Source organism: Poromitra crassiceps, assembly GCF_964638095.1.
Source record: "Poromitra crassiceps genome assembly, contig: HAP1_SCAFFOLD_1918, whole genome shotgun sequence".
Classification (NCBI taxonomy): domain Eukaryota; kingdom Metazoa; phylum Chordata; class Actinopteri; order Beryciformes; family Melamphaidae; genus Poromitra; species Poromitra crassiceps.
The window spans coordinates 8,578-19,791 of record NW_028150498.1 but is presented as its reverse complement, the minus strand read 5'-3'; the positions used below and the strand labels follow the sequence as shown (position 1 = coordinate 19,791).

The 11,214-nt window shown below is 43.8% G+C and overlaps 1 pseudogene across 1 annotated transcript; it reads left to right on the top strand.

The window, feature by feature from the left end:
- Window positions 1–333: 333 nt before the first annotated feature.
- LOC310772081 (lysophosphatidylcholine acyltransferase 2 pseudogene) lies at window positions 334–4,984 on the top strand (annotated as a pseudogene). The gene is made up of 3 exons: window positions 334–432; window positions 2,524–2,665; window positions 3,027–4,984. The product of its transcript is annotated as a lysophosphatidylcholine acyltransferase 2 pseudogene (transcript).
- Window positions 4,985–11,214: the final 6,230 nt, after the last annotated feature.

Below are 11,214 nucleotides of genomic sequence, written 5' to 3'. Positions count from 1 at the left end.
AGTGTACCAGGCTATGATGTCACTGCACTTAATTTATGCTGTTGCTGAGGGTTCAGGATTGAAACAACTTTGGGGGAAGAAGCTATGATTCAAGCAGTTTGGCTTCCCTCCCAAGGAGCTGTATCACCTGCTGGAGGGGTTGAGTTCAAAAAGAGGATTTCAATAATCAAAACATGTCATTATTATTATGGATAAGAAGTGCTAGATACAGGCACACCTTACACTGTCTTCCTCCACTTGTGTAAAATGACATTAAATTGAAACTATATTATATGTTATATCTGTGCATTTAACGACGCAATAATCTTTCCTTGAACTTTTGACCCTGTCTAGAATGGAGACGGCACCATAGACTTCAGAGAGTATGTTATTGGCGTGACGATCTTGTGTCGACCGGCCAACACCGATGAAGTTCTCCGCATGGCTTTCCAGGTAGGATAGAAGAACTATTCTGATGATGCTGCGTTCCTACTAGGGGAAGGCTGGTCGAATATACCGGATTTGAACGTGTACTGAATAAGGGTGCACAGAAATGTGTATATGTGCCAGTGGCATTTAGACCGACATGCATTGACTCAAAACAGATTACTTGAGTAACTGGGATTAGAATGAGATTCTCTGTGCGTCTAAACATATACAACTTTGTACAGAGTATACTTGTGGCCCACGGTCTGTCTGACTCCTCTCACTAACGAGGTGTTTCTTCGACTACATTTTGTTTATCACACCATTCATGGTAAACTCTACACTGTCGTGCCAGGGATTTTGGCATTTCTGAGATCCTACTCCAAGGAAGTAAACCTATATTATATATATATATATATATATATATATATATATATATATATATATATATATATATATATATATATATATATATATATATATATATATATATATATATATATATATATATATATATATATATATATATATATATATATATATATATATATATCAATCAAACCTTTATTGACAGACACTTGGTTCATAGATGTCACATACACAATTACAAAAAGCACATAAGGGCACAATAAAAGAACAAAAGTACATTATAAAAGAGAGTCATACCAAAGTTTCCACATATGTGACTGGTATCTCACAGTGCTTAGCCCAGGATCAGTGAGCAACTTAATAATATATATATATATAATTTGTAATCTTATCACCCAGTCTACAATCGATATTAAAGTACACAAGCACAGCAGGCTGTTCCGTAGGGCTATGCCAATACTGTAGGAACAGAGGAGGCATTCAGTGAAGCATGGATAATGTCAAGTCAACAATGTGTGTCTGTTGTTTGACTGGAGAGCATAGAGGACTTGGAGCTGCTTCAGTGGCCGTGTGGTCAAATGTGATTTTGGACAAACCGCATCATCATCATCATCATCATCGGCGGTCACTCAAGGCGAGTATGACTGTCCTCTCGGTTGGCTCGTCCACTTGTGGCTCTTCAGATGGCTGTATGGGCCGATCCACATCCTTTGGTGCGCTGTGGGCAGGGGTGAGTGGTGGTGGTGGTTGGTTGAGCCTTTTTCTAGGCCTAGAGCTGCTGTCGCCTGGTCTCTGCCACACGGCAGAGTTCCATGTCATGATGTGGTGGTGTGTTCCTCCTTCCTGCACGGATCTCTTCCAGGATGCTCCTGTGGAGTCAGAGTGTTTCCCAGTTGCTCAATAGTGATGTGGATTTTCTTCAGACTGGTCTTCTTTATATTGTTTGTTTCGACCCCCGGCCGGGGGCTCGCTGACCATGGTTCAGCTGGGAGTACAGGCTCTGTTTGGGGAGTCGTGTGTTGGGCGTGTGGATGACATGGCCTGTCCATCCGAGTAGGTGCTACATTATTGTGGTGATGTTGGTCATGTTGTCGTCCTCCAGAACGCTGATGTTGGTGCGTATTGTCCTCCCAAAGTACATCTTATGCGAGTGTGACTGAAGTTTGAGGTCTATTCTATTGTTGCCTAATTCATTTCAGATGAACTGGACTTTTTCTTTTCCGTATGGTTACTGTTTTACTGGTCTCAACACCAAACCCATGAGAGTTACGCTGATACACTACGTTACTGCAGGCTGCAGATCTCTCTCTCTCTGGGTGTGGGACACTGCTGCTCCCTCCAGACTGATGTCAGAATCCTGGCCAGTGATTGGTTCCCCAGGAATCCTGGGGGCACCAATCAGCAACGACTTTAGCGATCATGCACGCCCACCCAACGTGACCCTGGTGACTTTTGAAAACCACTACTCCATTGGTGCTGTCAGTGTCAGTCAATCAATTGTACCACCGTCAAAACAGCAGCAGGGGCAGCGAAGTGGCACAGCCACAGACTCTAATATGTAGTATGCGGAGCGCAGCGATTCCACATAATATTTGAGTCTGGGGAGAGAGTTCTGTTTTACATGAGCTTTCTCATACCCATTCTGATCTTTTTAATATATTTTTTTTTCTGTACATTTCTATCTGTTTCTGAACATGCAACTTTGTGTTTTTAAGCGAAATACCGTTTTCTTCCTTGCTCTCTTCTCAGTTGTTTGACACCGATGAGGATGAGAGGATCACGCGGGAGGAGTTTGCCGCGCTGCTGCGCTCGGCTCTGGGTGTCTCCGATCTGAACATGGCCAAGCTCTTCAAGGAGATCGATGCCGACGGCTCCGGCTTCATCACTTTCGGTCAGTCGACTCCGTTTGAGGCTCAGCTAAAGATCTAGCTAGCTCCTAGCTTCGTGCCGAGCATTTAGCTTCTCATGCATAATTTTTATTTAATTTTTTCTCTCCTTACGATTATTGCGACCAAAAATGTTTCGATTTTACAACAGGCTTCCTCCAAAATGTCTGTGGTTGTTTTTGCTTGGTAATATTGCAAGAATTTGAACAAATCACAAGTCTAATTATACAAACTAGAAATTTCTTTATGCGTTTAGTTTGTCTTCATTTATTTGAGCTTCCCACATCCCGAGCTGTATGCCTATTTATATTATATATATTAATACAGTATGTTCTAACACTCTCCCGTGTGCCTGTGGTACTCCAGCTGAATTCCAAGCGTTCGCCTCCACCCACCCGGAGTACGCCAAGCTCTTCACCACCTACCTGGAGCTCCAGCGATACCAGGCCCTCCAGGAGGCCAGTCTGGACGACGACGAGGAAGAGGCCGATCACACGAGTCCAGAGGACAAACAGGAGGACAGCATCTCCGACAAGAAAGACGACTGAGACGGAAGGACGAGCGCGAACTCTGCTGCCACGCACTGAGACACACACACACCACTGTTCACACTGCACTGAGAGGGCAGACGCAAGAGTGTCTTTTGCACTAACTGATTTATAAGCAAATGGAATTTTTACTACTGCACACCCATACTATAGGATGACATGCGCTTGCCTTTTTATCGACACGTTTTTTTTAGGGCTGTGTATTGTCAAGAACCTGGCGATATGATACGTATAACGATACAGGTGCTACTTCTCAATATATTGCGATACATTAAGCAAGGAGATATATTGCGATTTGTTTTATCCAATTTTAGCAAAACTGTCATATTATAGAGAACACATTATGCGTCAAATCTGAGTAAATGGTTTACCTTTTTATGTCAGTACGTAGAGTCAAATGGCTGAAGTTACAACACTGCTAACTAGCGGTGGAGGTTTTAAACGCAACACAAAATGAACCACTGCCACAAATCTTTACATGTAAAGTTACACTTTTTTTTTTTTTTTTTTTGAGAATCGATACAGTATGCCAAAACATTTCGTGATACTCAAGGCCATCAATATTTTCTTAGACACCTATCGTTTTTACAGTGCTACTATTTTCAATTTTGGTGCCTTATGAGGATTTTCAAGAGCAACTGCCTCAAGCCACTGCACAAGAACCATTTTGTTGATGTCTGTTGTCCGTTATCTGTTGGTCATGTGTTTACTACAGAAAATAATTGAAAAGTTATTTGTAGGATCCAAATGTGTAACGAAACTCCCGTCTTGTATCCTAGATCTTAAGATGTGTGTCATGCAGGCACCCCAGTGTTTTAAATTAAATCCTAAACTTGAATTTAATCTTCTGGTCTATATTAACCTACGGAAGAGTATTCTATGTATACAACATTTATGAAACTCTTCCAAATACATCATTTACATTGAGGGAGTCATTTGAATCGTGAGTTAGTACTGTATGTGTTAGGGAGATTTTCATCAAGTACCTGTACATAGTACTGTTATGTATTTACAATACTTTTCCATAGGCTAATACACTGGAGTGGTTACTGCACTGGTATAAGGCCCTTTTAAAGAAAAGGTGTTGCAAAACCCCTACATATTTCATTAGATCCCAATGATGATGTCGGTGATTTGTGATTATTACCTGAAGTTATTATTTTAAGTTTATAGTCGATTGTCTCACAATGCCATTGAATTGAACCCAGTCTTTCTGAATTATACGGTCTCTTCTGTAATTAACTGGTAAAGATTGCCAAACCTCCACCACCTCATATAAACCAGAGAATCCTCATGATTATTATGTGTTGTTGTTGCAGTATAATTAGTGTATGCTTTATTAAGATATACCCAAGCTGGCAAACCCACACAGAGGTTGTGCACTGAAGCTATGTATGTCTAACCAAGACGTTCTGCGCTTGACACTTTTTCTCCCCAGCGCTCAGGGACACAGATCTTGTAAGACGGCTGTATAATTAGCCAAAGGTTTTGCTTTGCATGTGTTTCTATTTACATTCTCTTTTGCCGTGCGTTGTTGCTGAGACAGCAGTGCCTCTCTCTGCAGCTGTAAGTCTACTTACCAAAGCACAGCACCACACTGAAAATAGGCCAATTTGTGAGCAAACAGGCACCGCTGCCTTGCTCAGAGGAGCATATTCCTGAGGGGGGTATATATGCTTTCAAATGAGTACAGTAGCGGCATTGTTATTTATTTAGCTAGGGTGCATTGCAATTATGTGAATTTTTGTTAACACAGCAAAGTTTGCTTTCTGCGATAAAAACAAGAGTACAATTTTAACTCTCCCGACTCGTGTTTCCCCCCCCCCCCCCACCTCTCTTTCTCACTGTGGGGAAAATGATGAGAGTTTCATACTTAGACTTTTGTGATGAGGCATGAGTGTAATGCATGTGTTCTACAAAACCGCCACTAGGTGCCAGCAGTGATCCATTGCAATGATACCAGTGTGTGTATGTGAGAGATGACTGTGTTCTTGTACTGCTACCGTGAGAACCTGTGGAAGAGAGGAGCTGTTTTACTGGCCTCACTCCACTGATTCAGGTTTAGGGATAAGGTTAGAATAGAATGATGCTTAGGGTAAGGAATACGGCCAGGCATGTAGAACAGGGATGGGCAACTTCGATGATAGAGAGGGCCACAAAAAAATGTCCTCGCTACCAGAGGGCGAGATTTTGCTGGGGCATTTGGGGCATTTGAAGCCAGGTTTAGAGGAATAACTCATTTTAAATTAACAGTTGTGATGTCATTATTCAGTCTTTACCACCAATATTTGATCCTTTTCTCACTCACTCCTATGTCACCACCTGCTCTCCCTGCAGGGCTTGAAATTAACTTTTTTGACCACCTGCCAATATGGCTGCTAGATTTGAAAGTTACCAGCCAATTAGAATTTCCACGAGCCAAAAAAGTATCTTGCATGTTGCGTTCAGGTGCACTGTAAAAAAAAATATATATATATATATATTTTACAATTCCAGCAGGGGCCACACAGGGGGCGCTCGCGGGCCGCCAGTTGCCCACCTCTGAGTAGAGGCAAAGGTTGGGGTTTATTGAATTAATCTAAGGATAGAAGTAGGCTACAAGGGTGTGTGTCTGTAATCCCTCAGGAGCAGCGCCATCATCGATGGCGATGGAGATATATCTTACATGTACTCCACTGAGCTTTATTCATAGAGTTCAGAGTCGTGACTCAGAATGTGATACTGTATGCCTTGAACTGAAGCCAATAATGGTTTGTTGCCAGTGGAAATGTCTACACTAGGTAAATATTTAATTTCAGCAGATGTTCTTCACAAGTGAATGCGGGCACTGAAACAGATAGTAAGGTGTGATGGATCACTGGTGAATTGAATCTTCAATCTTGAACATAAATGTTTTCTTTTCAAGATATTTCTCTTGAAATATTGTTCCAAAGTTGTTCGTTCAGAGCACATAATTGTATATAATGTGGCGATTACCCAAATTATGTTATCATGGGTGTAAGTAGACACAGTGCAGGCAGTGTGGTTGCACTGGCGGGGCCTGTGGGGTAGGGGGTCTCCGTAGAGAGAGCAGGCCCTCCAACAATGTGTGGGTCATACTTTCATTTCATACGAAAATTAATGCGTCCGTTGCAACTGCCCACATACTTTCATGTGTCTTTCACATTGGTATCATGTTAAGCAATACATCCACTAGTGGGCAATAGAGAGTAAAATGTCTGAGTGTGTGTGTGTGTGTGTGTGTGTGTGTGTGTGTGTGGTTCTGCTGCGTTTCATGCATATACGTAAGCTTTCAGAGGATGGACAGAAAACGCATGAAATGAATGCAGAGTACGGACAGAAGGCTCTGTCCGTCTCCGTCTTTAAAGTGGAGTATAAGTGGGCCTTTAAAATCAAATTGGTAGGCTAGCATGTAATGCTATATGATCTCTGATAGCTTTTTCTTTGACTTCTCCTTTCCCAATCCAATCCAAAAATAGCCTAAGTAACTACTTAGACTAATCCAACACACTGTTGTTGGTCAAATATATAATGGTGTGTGTACATGTGTGTGCTTCATAACTAGCCAGAACTAGGGCCCGTCAAAATATAGCTTGCACTGACCGGGTAATTCAGAGCCAAAACACTGGTTGTGTGAGTGTCACGTGTATGTGTGTGTGTGTGTGTGTGTGTGTGTGTGTGTGTGTGTGTGTGCGTGTGCGTGTGACTCAACGAAGTGCAGGGAGCTGAATTCCGTGCAATTTGGCATAGCGCCACCTACTGGCAACACAAAAAGCGGTTTATCTCGATAGCCATTCATCTGATCGACTTCAAACTTGGGGAGTGTGCTCCTGGGAACTTGAAGTAGTGCGGCACTGAATTTCTTGCAATTTGGCATAGTGCCACCTACTGGCAACACAAAAAGCAGTTTATCTCGAAAACATTTGTCCGATTGTCACTTCAAACTTGGGGAGTGCGCTGCTGGTAGGGGGTCTCCGTAGAGAGAGCAGGCCCTCCAACAATGTGTGGGTCATACTTTCATTTCATACGAAAATTAATGCGTCCGTTGCAACTGCCCACATACTTTCATGTGTCTTTCACGTTGGTATCATGTTAAGCAATACATCCACTAGTGGGCAATAGAGAGTAAAATGTCTGAGTGTGTGTGTGTGTGTGTGTGTGTGGTTCTGCTGCGTTTCATGCATATACGTAAGCTTTCAGAGGATGGACAGAAAACGCATGAAATTAATGCAGAGTACGGACAGAAGGCTCTGTCCGTCTCCGTCTTTAAAGTGGAGTATAAGTGGGCCTTTAAAATCAAATTGGTAGGCTAGCATGTAATGCTATATGATCTCTGATAGCTTTTTCTTTGACTTCTCCTTTCCCAATCCAATCCAAAAATAGCCTAAGTAACTACTTAGACTAATCCAACACACTGTTGTTGGTCAAATATATAATGGTGTGTGTACATGTGTGTGCTTCATAACTAGCCAGAACTAGGGCCCGTCAAAATATAGCTTGCACTGACCGGGTAATTCAGAGCCAAAACACTGGTTGTGTGAGTGTCACGTGTATGTGTGTGTGTGTGTGTGTGTGTGTGTGTGTGTGTGTGTGTGTGTGTGTGTGTGTGCGTGTGTGCGTGTGACTCAACGAAGTGCAGGGAGCTGAATTCCGTGCAATTTGGCATAGCGCCACCTACTAGCAACACAAAAAGCGGTTTATCTCGATAGCCATTCATCTGATCGACTTCAAACTTGGGGAGTGTGCTCCTGGGAACTCGAAGTAGTGCGGCACTGAATTTCTTGCAATTTGGCATAGTGCCACCTACTGGCAACACAAAAAGCAGTTTATCTCGAAAACATTTGTCCGATTGTCACTTCAAACTTGGGGAGTGCGCTGCTCGGACCCCGATGGAGTGCGGTGCCGCATTTCATGCCATTTGGACTTATTCCAAGACTGTCTGTATGTCTGTCCTTCGCGTATCTCGAGAACCCTTTGTCGGATCGACTTCAAACGTGCACTTAGGGGGACCTGACAGAGTGCAGTGTGTGTGTGTGGGGGGGAAGCACCCACGGGGTGGTGCATGGGGGAACGGGCACTGCACTAGTTGCTCTAAATCAGGGGTGGACAACTGGCGGCCCACGGGCCACATGCGGCCCCCGACCTCACTCAGTGTGGCCCCTGGGTCAATTTCCACACACAAAAAACAACAACAAGGCAGACATGTGTTTTTATTTTACTGTACATCCCAGAACATGGCGCTAATATTGTTAGCATTGTCCATCCCCATACTGTTTAACGTTAGCATTTGAGCTAACACTATTGTAACAAACTATATCCAGGATGCACATTGCACATGCAACATTACTAATCTGATTAATATCACATATTTGGGTGATGGACCCCATCAAATTGCTGTAGCGGGCTGTTTTAAAGCTAGAGCAAAGTTTCTGGTGTCATCTGAATAGAAGAATGACTACATTTGAACATGGCCGTAGCTAGCTATGAGGACGGGGAGGTCCGGACCTCCCCTAATATTTCAGAGAAAAAAATAAAACAATCTGCATGGAAAAGCATGAAAAACACGGGATCTCTTTTATTTTGAAACGAAAGGCAGGTCAGGCAGGAAGTCATCTGACGCCGCGTCCGCGCAGCAGCAGCATGGTGGTGAGTGATGACTCTCTGTCTGCCTGGCGAGATAATTGAAGGTGAGCGAGCTGCGAGACAGTGAGCGAAGTGAACGACAGACAGTGAGTGACACTGACAGATTTTTTAGCAACAACCAAGAAAGTAAGTGTCTAGTCTGTCTCTTAAGTAATGTTACCTGTGTGACACGTTGGGATGCTACTGGCTAATCATGCATGATGCCAATTGCCAAGCTCCCGAAGTCAGGTATGCAGGTGGCTATATGCATGGTTTCAGTTTCATGACCCAATAAGTAACAAAAAGAGGTGGTGTAAAGTTAAAAACAACATAATATATTTTATTTTATTTTTCAATCGTTCCTATCAGGAATAAATAAATGTCCCTCTGTATGTTTTTTTTTATTATCGATGATGACTTTGTGTGTTGTGTACGGCTTGGGTTGTGTACCTGTGTTTGTAGGTGTCATTTTGATATGAATTTGGCTAAAACAGTTTGTGTTTGTTAGTTACAATTATGTTGACAGGAGAGCTGAGCAGGTGGTGACATGAAAGAGAATATACTGAATAATGACATCACAACAGTATAATCCTAATGTTGATTTAAAATGATATATTACTCTAAATATGGCTAAAAAAGGGGAAAAAAAACCCTCAAATTTTTTTCGGCGGCGCCCTCACGGGCGCCACCGAATCCGCCTCCCCTTGCTGGACCTCCCCTATTTCGGAACCCTGGCTACGGCCCTGCATTTGAATATGAAAAATATAAATGTTGGTATAATAAACCTGGATTACCAGTCCTTTTCATCAAATTAGTAGCTATAATTGGGAGTGATGGTGTTACAGTAGGCTACTGGTGGAAGTGCACGGTCACAATCTGGCCCTCTGGTAGCGAGGGATTTCTTTGTGTGGCCCTCTCTATCATCAAAGTTGCCCATCCCTGCTCTAAATACATCATCTTACATGAGCGTTGGCAGTATGCTCGCGCGCACGCACACACACACACACACACACACACACACACACACACACACACACACACACACACACACACACACACACACGCACACACACACACACACACACAATTGTACATGCACACAGGAGCCCCAAGATGAATGGTGACTGAAGAGCTAAGACGCTTCATTAAAAGCCCGCTGTTAGACAGCCGTGATTACCAGCTGTGATTTCCACCTTCAATTTGTTTTAACCTTTTCAAACGTACAGACGTACCATTTCATTTTAATCACAATTGATGAGATGGCATCGAATCAATTAAGTCTTGCTTGTTGTCCTTCCCCACCCACAGCTCCTGCCTCTCCTCTCTCCTCCTAGCTCTTCCTCTCTCCCCGGCATGGCTGGAGCTATATTGCCGTATCCATTCCAGCCCTGCCTTGGGGGGGTGATCCTGTCTCACTAGATTGTAGGAGATACGCGTGGCGTAATCACATTTGGTCTCCTCGGGTCCTGAGAGTGAGTGAGCGAGCCTCCGTTTGTCGGACAGAAGCTCGGCGCGGTGAGGCCTCGCACGTATACGGCCGGGGGGACTCGCCGTCCGCGCCGAGCCGGAAGCAAAGGTCAGAGCCGACAGGCCCCGCCCGGCCCACTAATTGATGTGGCGGCTATCGAGTGCTGCCTCAATTTCAACCCAGGTGGTCCGGGCTCTCGCTCGGGCAGGACCACGAGGATCATCTCGCTCCTCTGAGTTCCACTCTGCTATAGTTCAGATCCAATCAGCCCATTCATGTCCCCCAACTTTGAGGTCCTGAAAGTTGGGAAATATCTTCAATTAGGGATCGTCACCTGCAGTATACTGTTGGGGAGTTTGGCTTGTAAGATAATGGTATTCTACCGGGCCCAGAGACCCAGGGGGCCCAACAGCTTAGGAAGCCCATAACCTGGAGCCTCTTCAGAGGGCCACCTGGGACCAAATGATCCCTTAGGGCGCCAACACTATATTTTTGACAAACTGTTCTATAAGTTTATGGGCAATTAGGGGGTTATTGTACTTTTGACTTTAATTGACTGTACCACTACCTGCACTGTAAATCCTGTATTAGATACAGGTTTATTTCTTGTTATTGTGCTGTTGGCTTTTGAGTGTTCAGGTGGCTGTGCTGCAAATCATGTTGAGATGCAGGTGAGTGTATGTCTTAGTCATTATTCTGGCCTTAATTGTGTGTCTGTTGCGCTGCGATGGGGGCCCTTTATGCATCTAGGCCCAGGGGCCCGTCTGTCATGTCATAATCCGCCTATGATTGTCACCCAAACTGCGGGTGTGTGTTTTTTTACACCCAGTCTACATTTGAGTGTGTGCCTGATGTAACCCTTGCTATACTCCGGCTAGTGGCTAGTAGGCTACTACTCCCACTGGCCATTAATTAA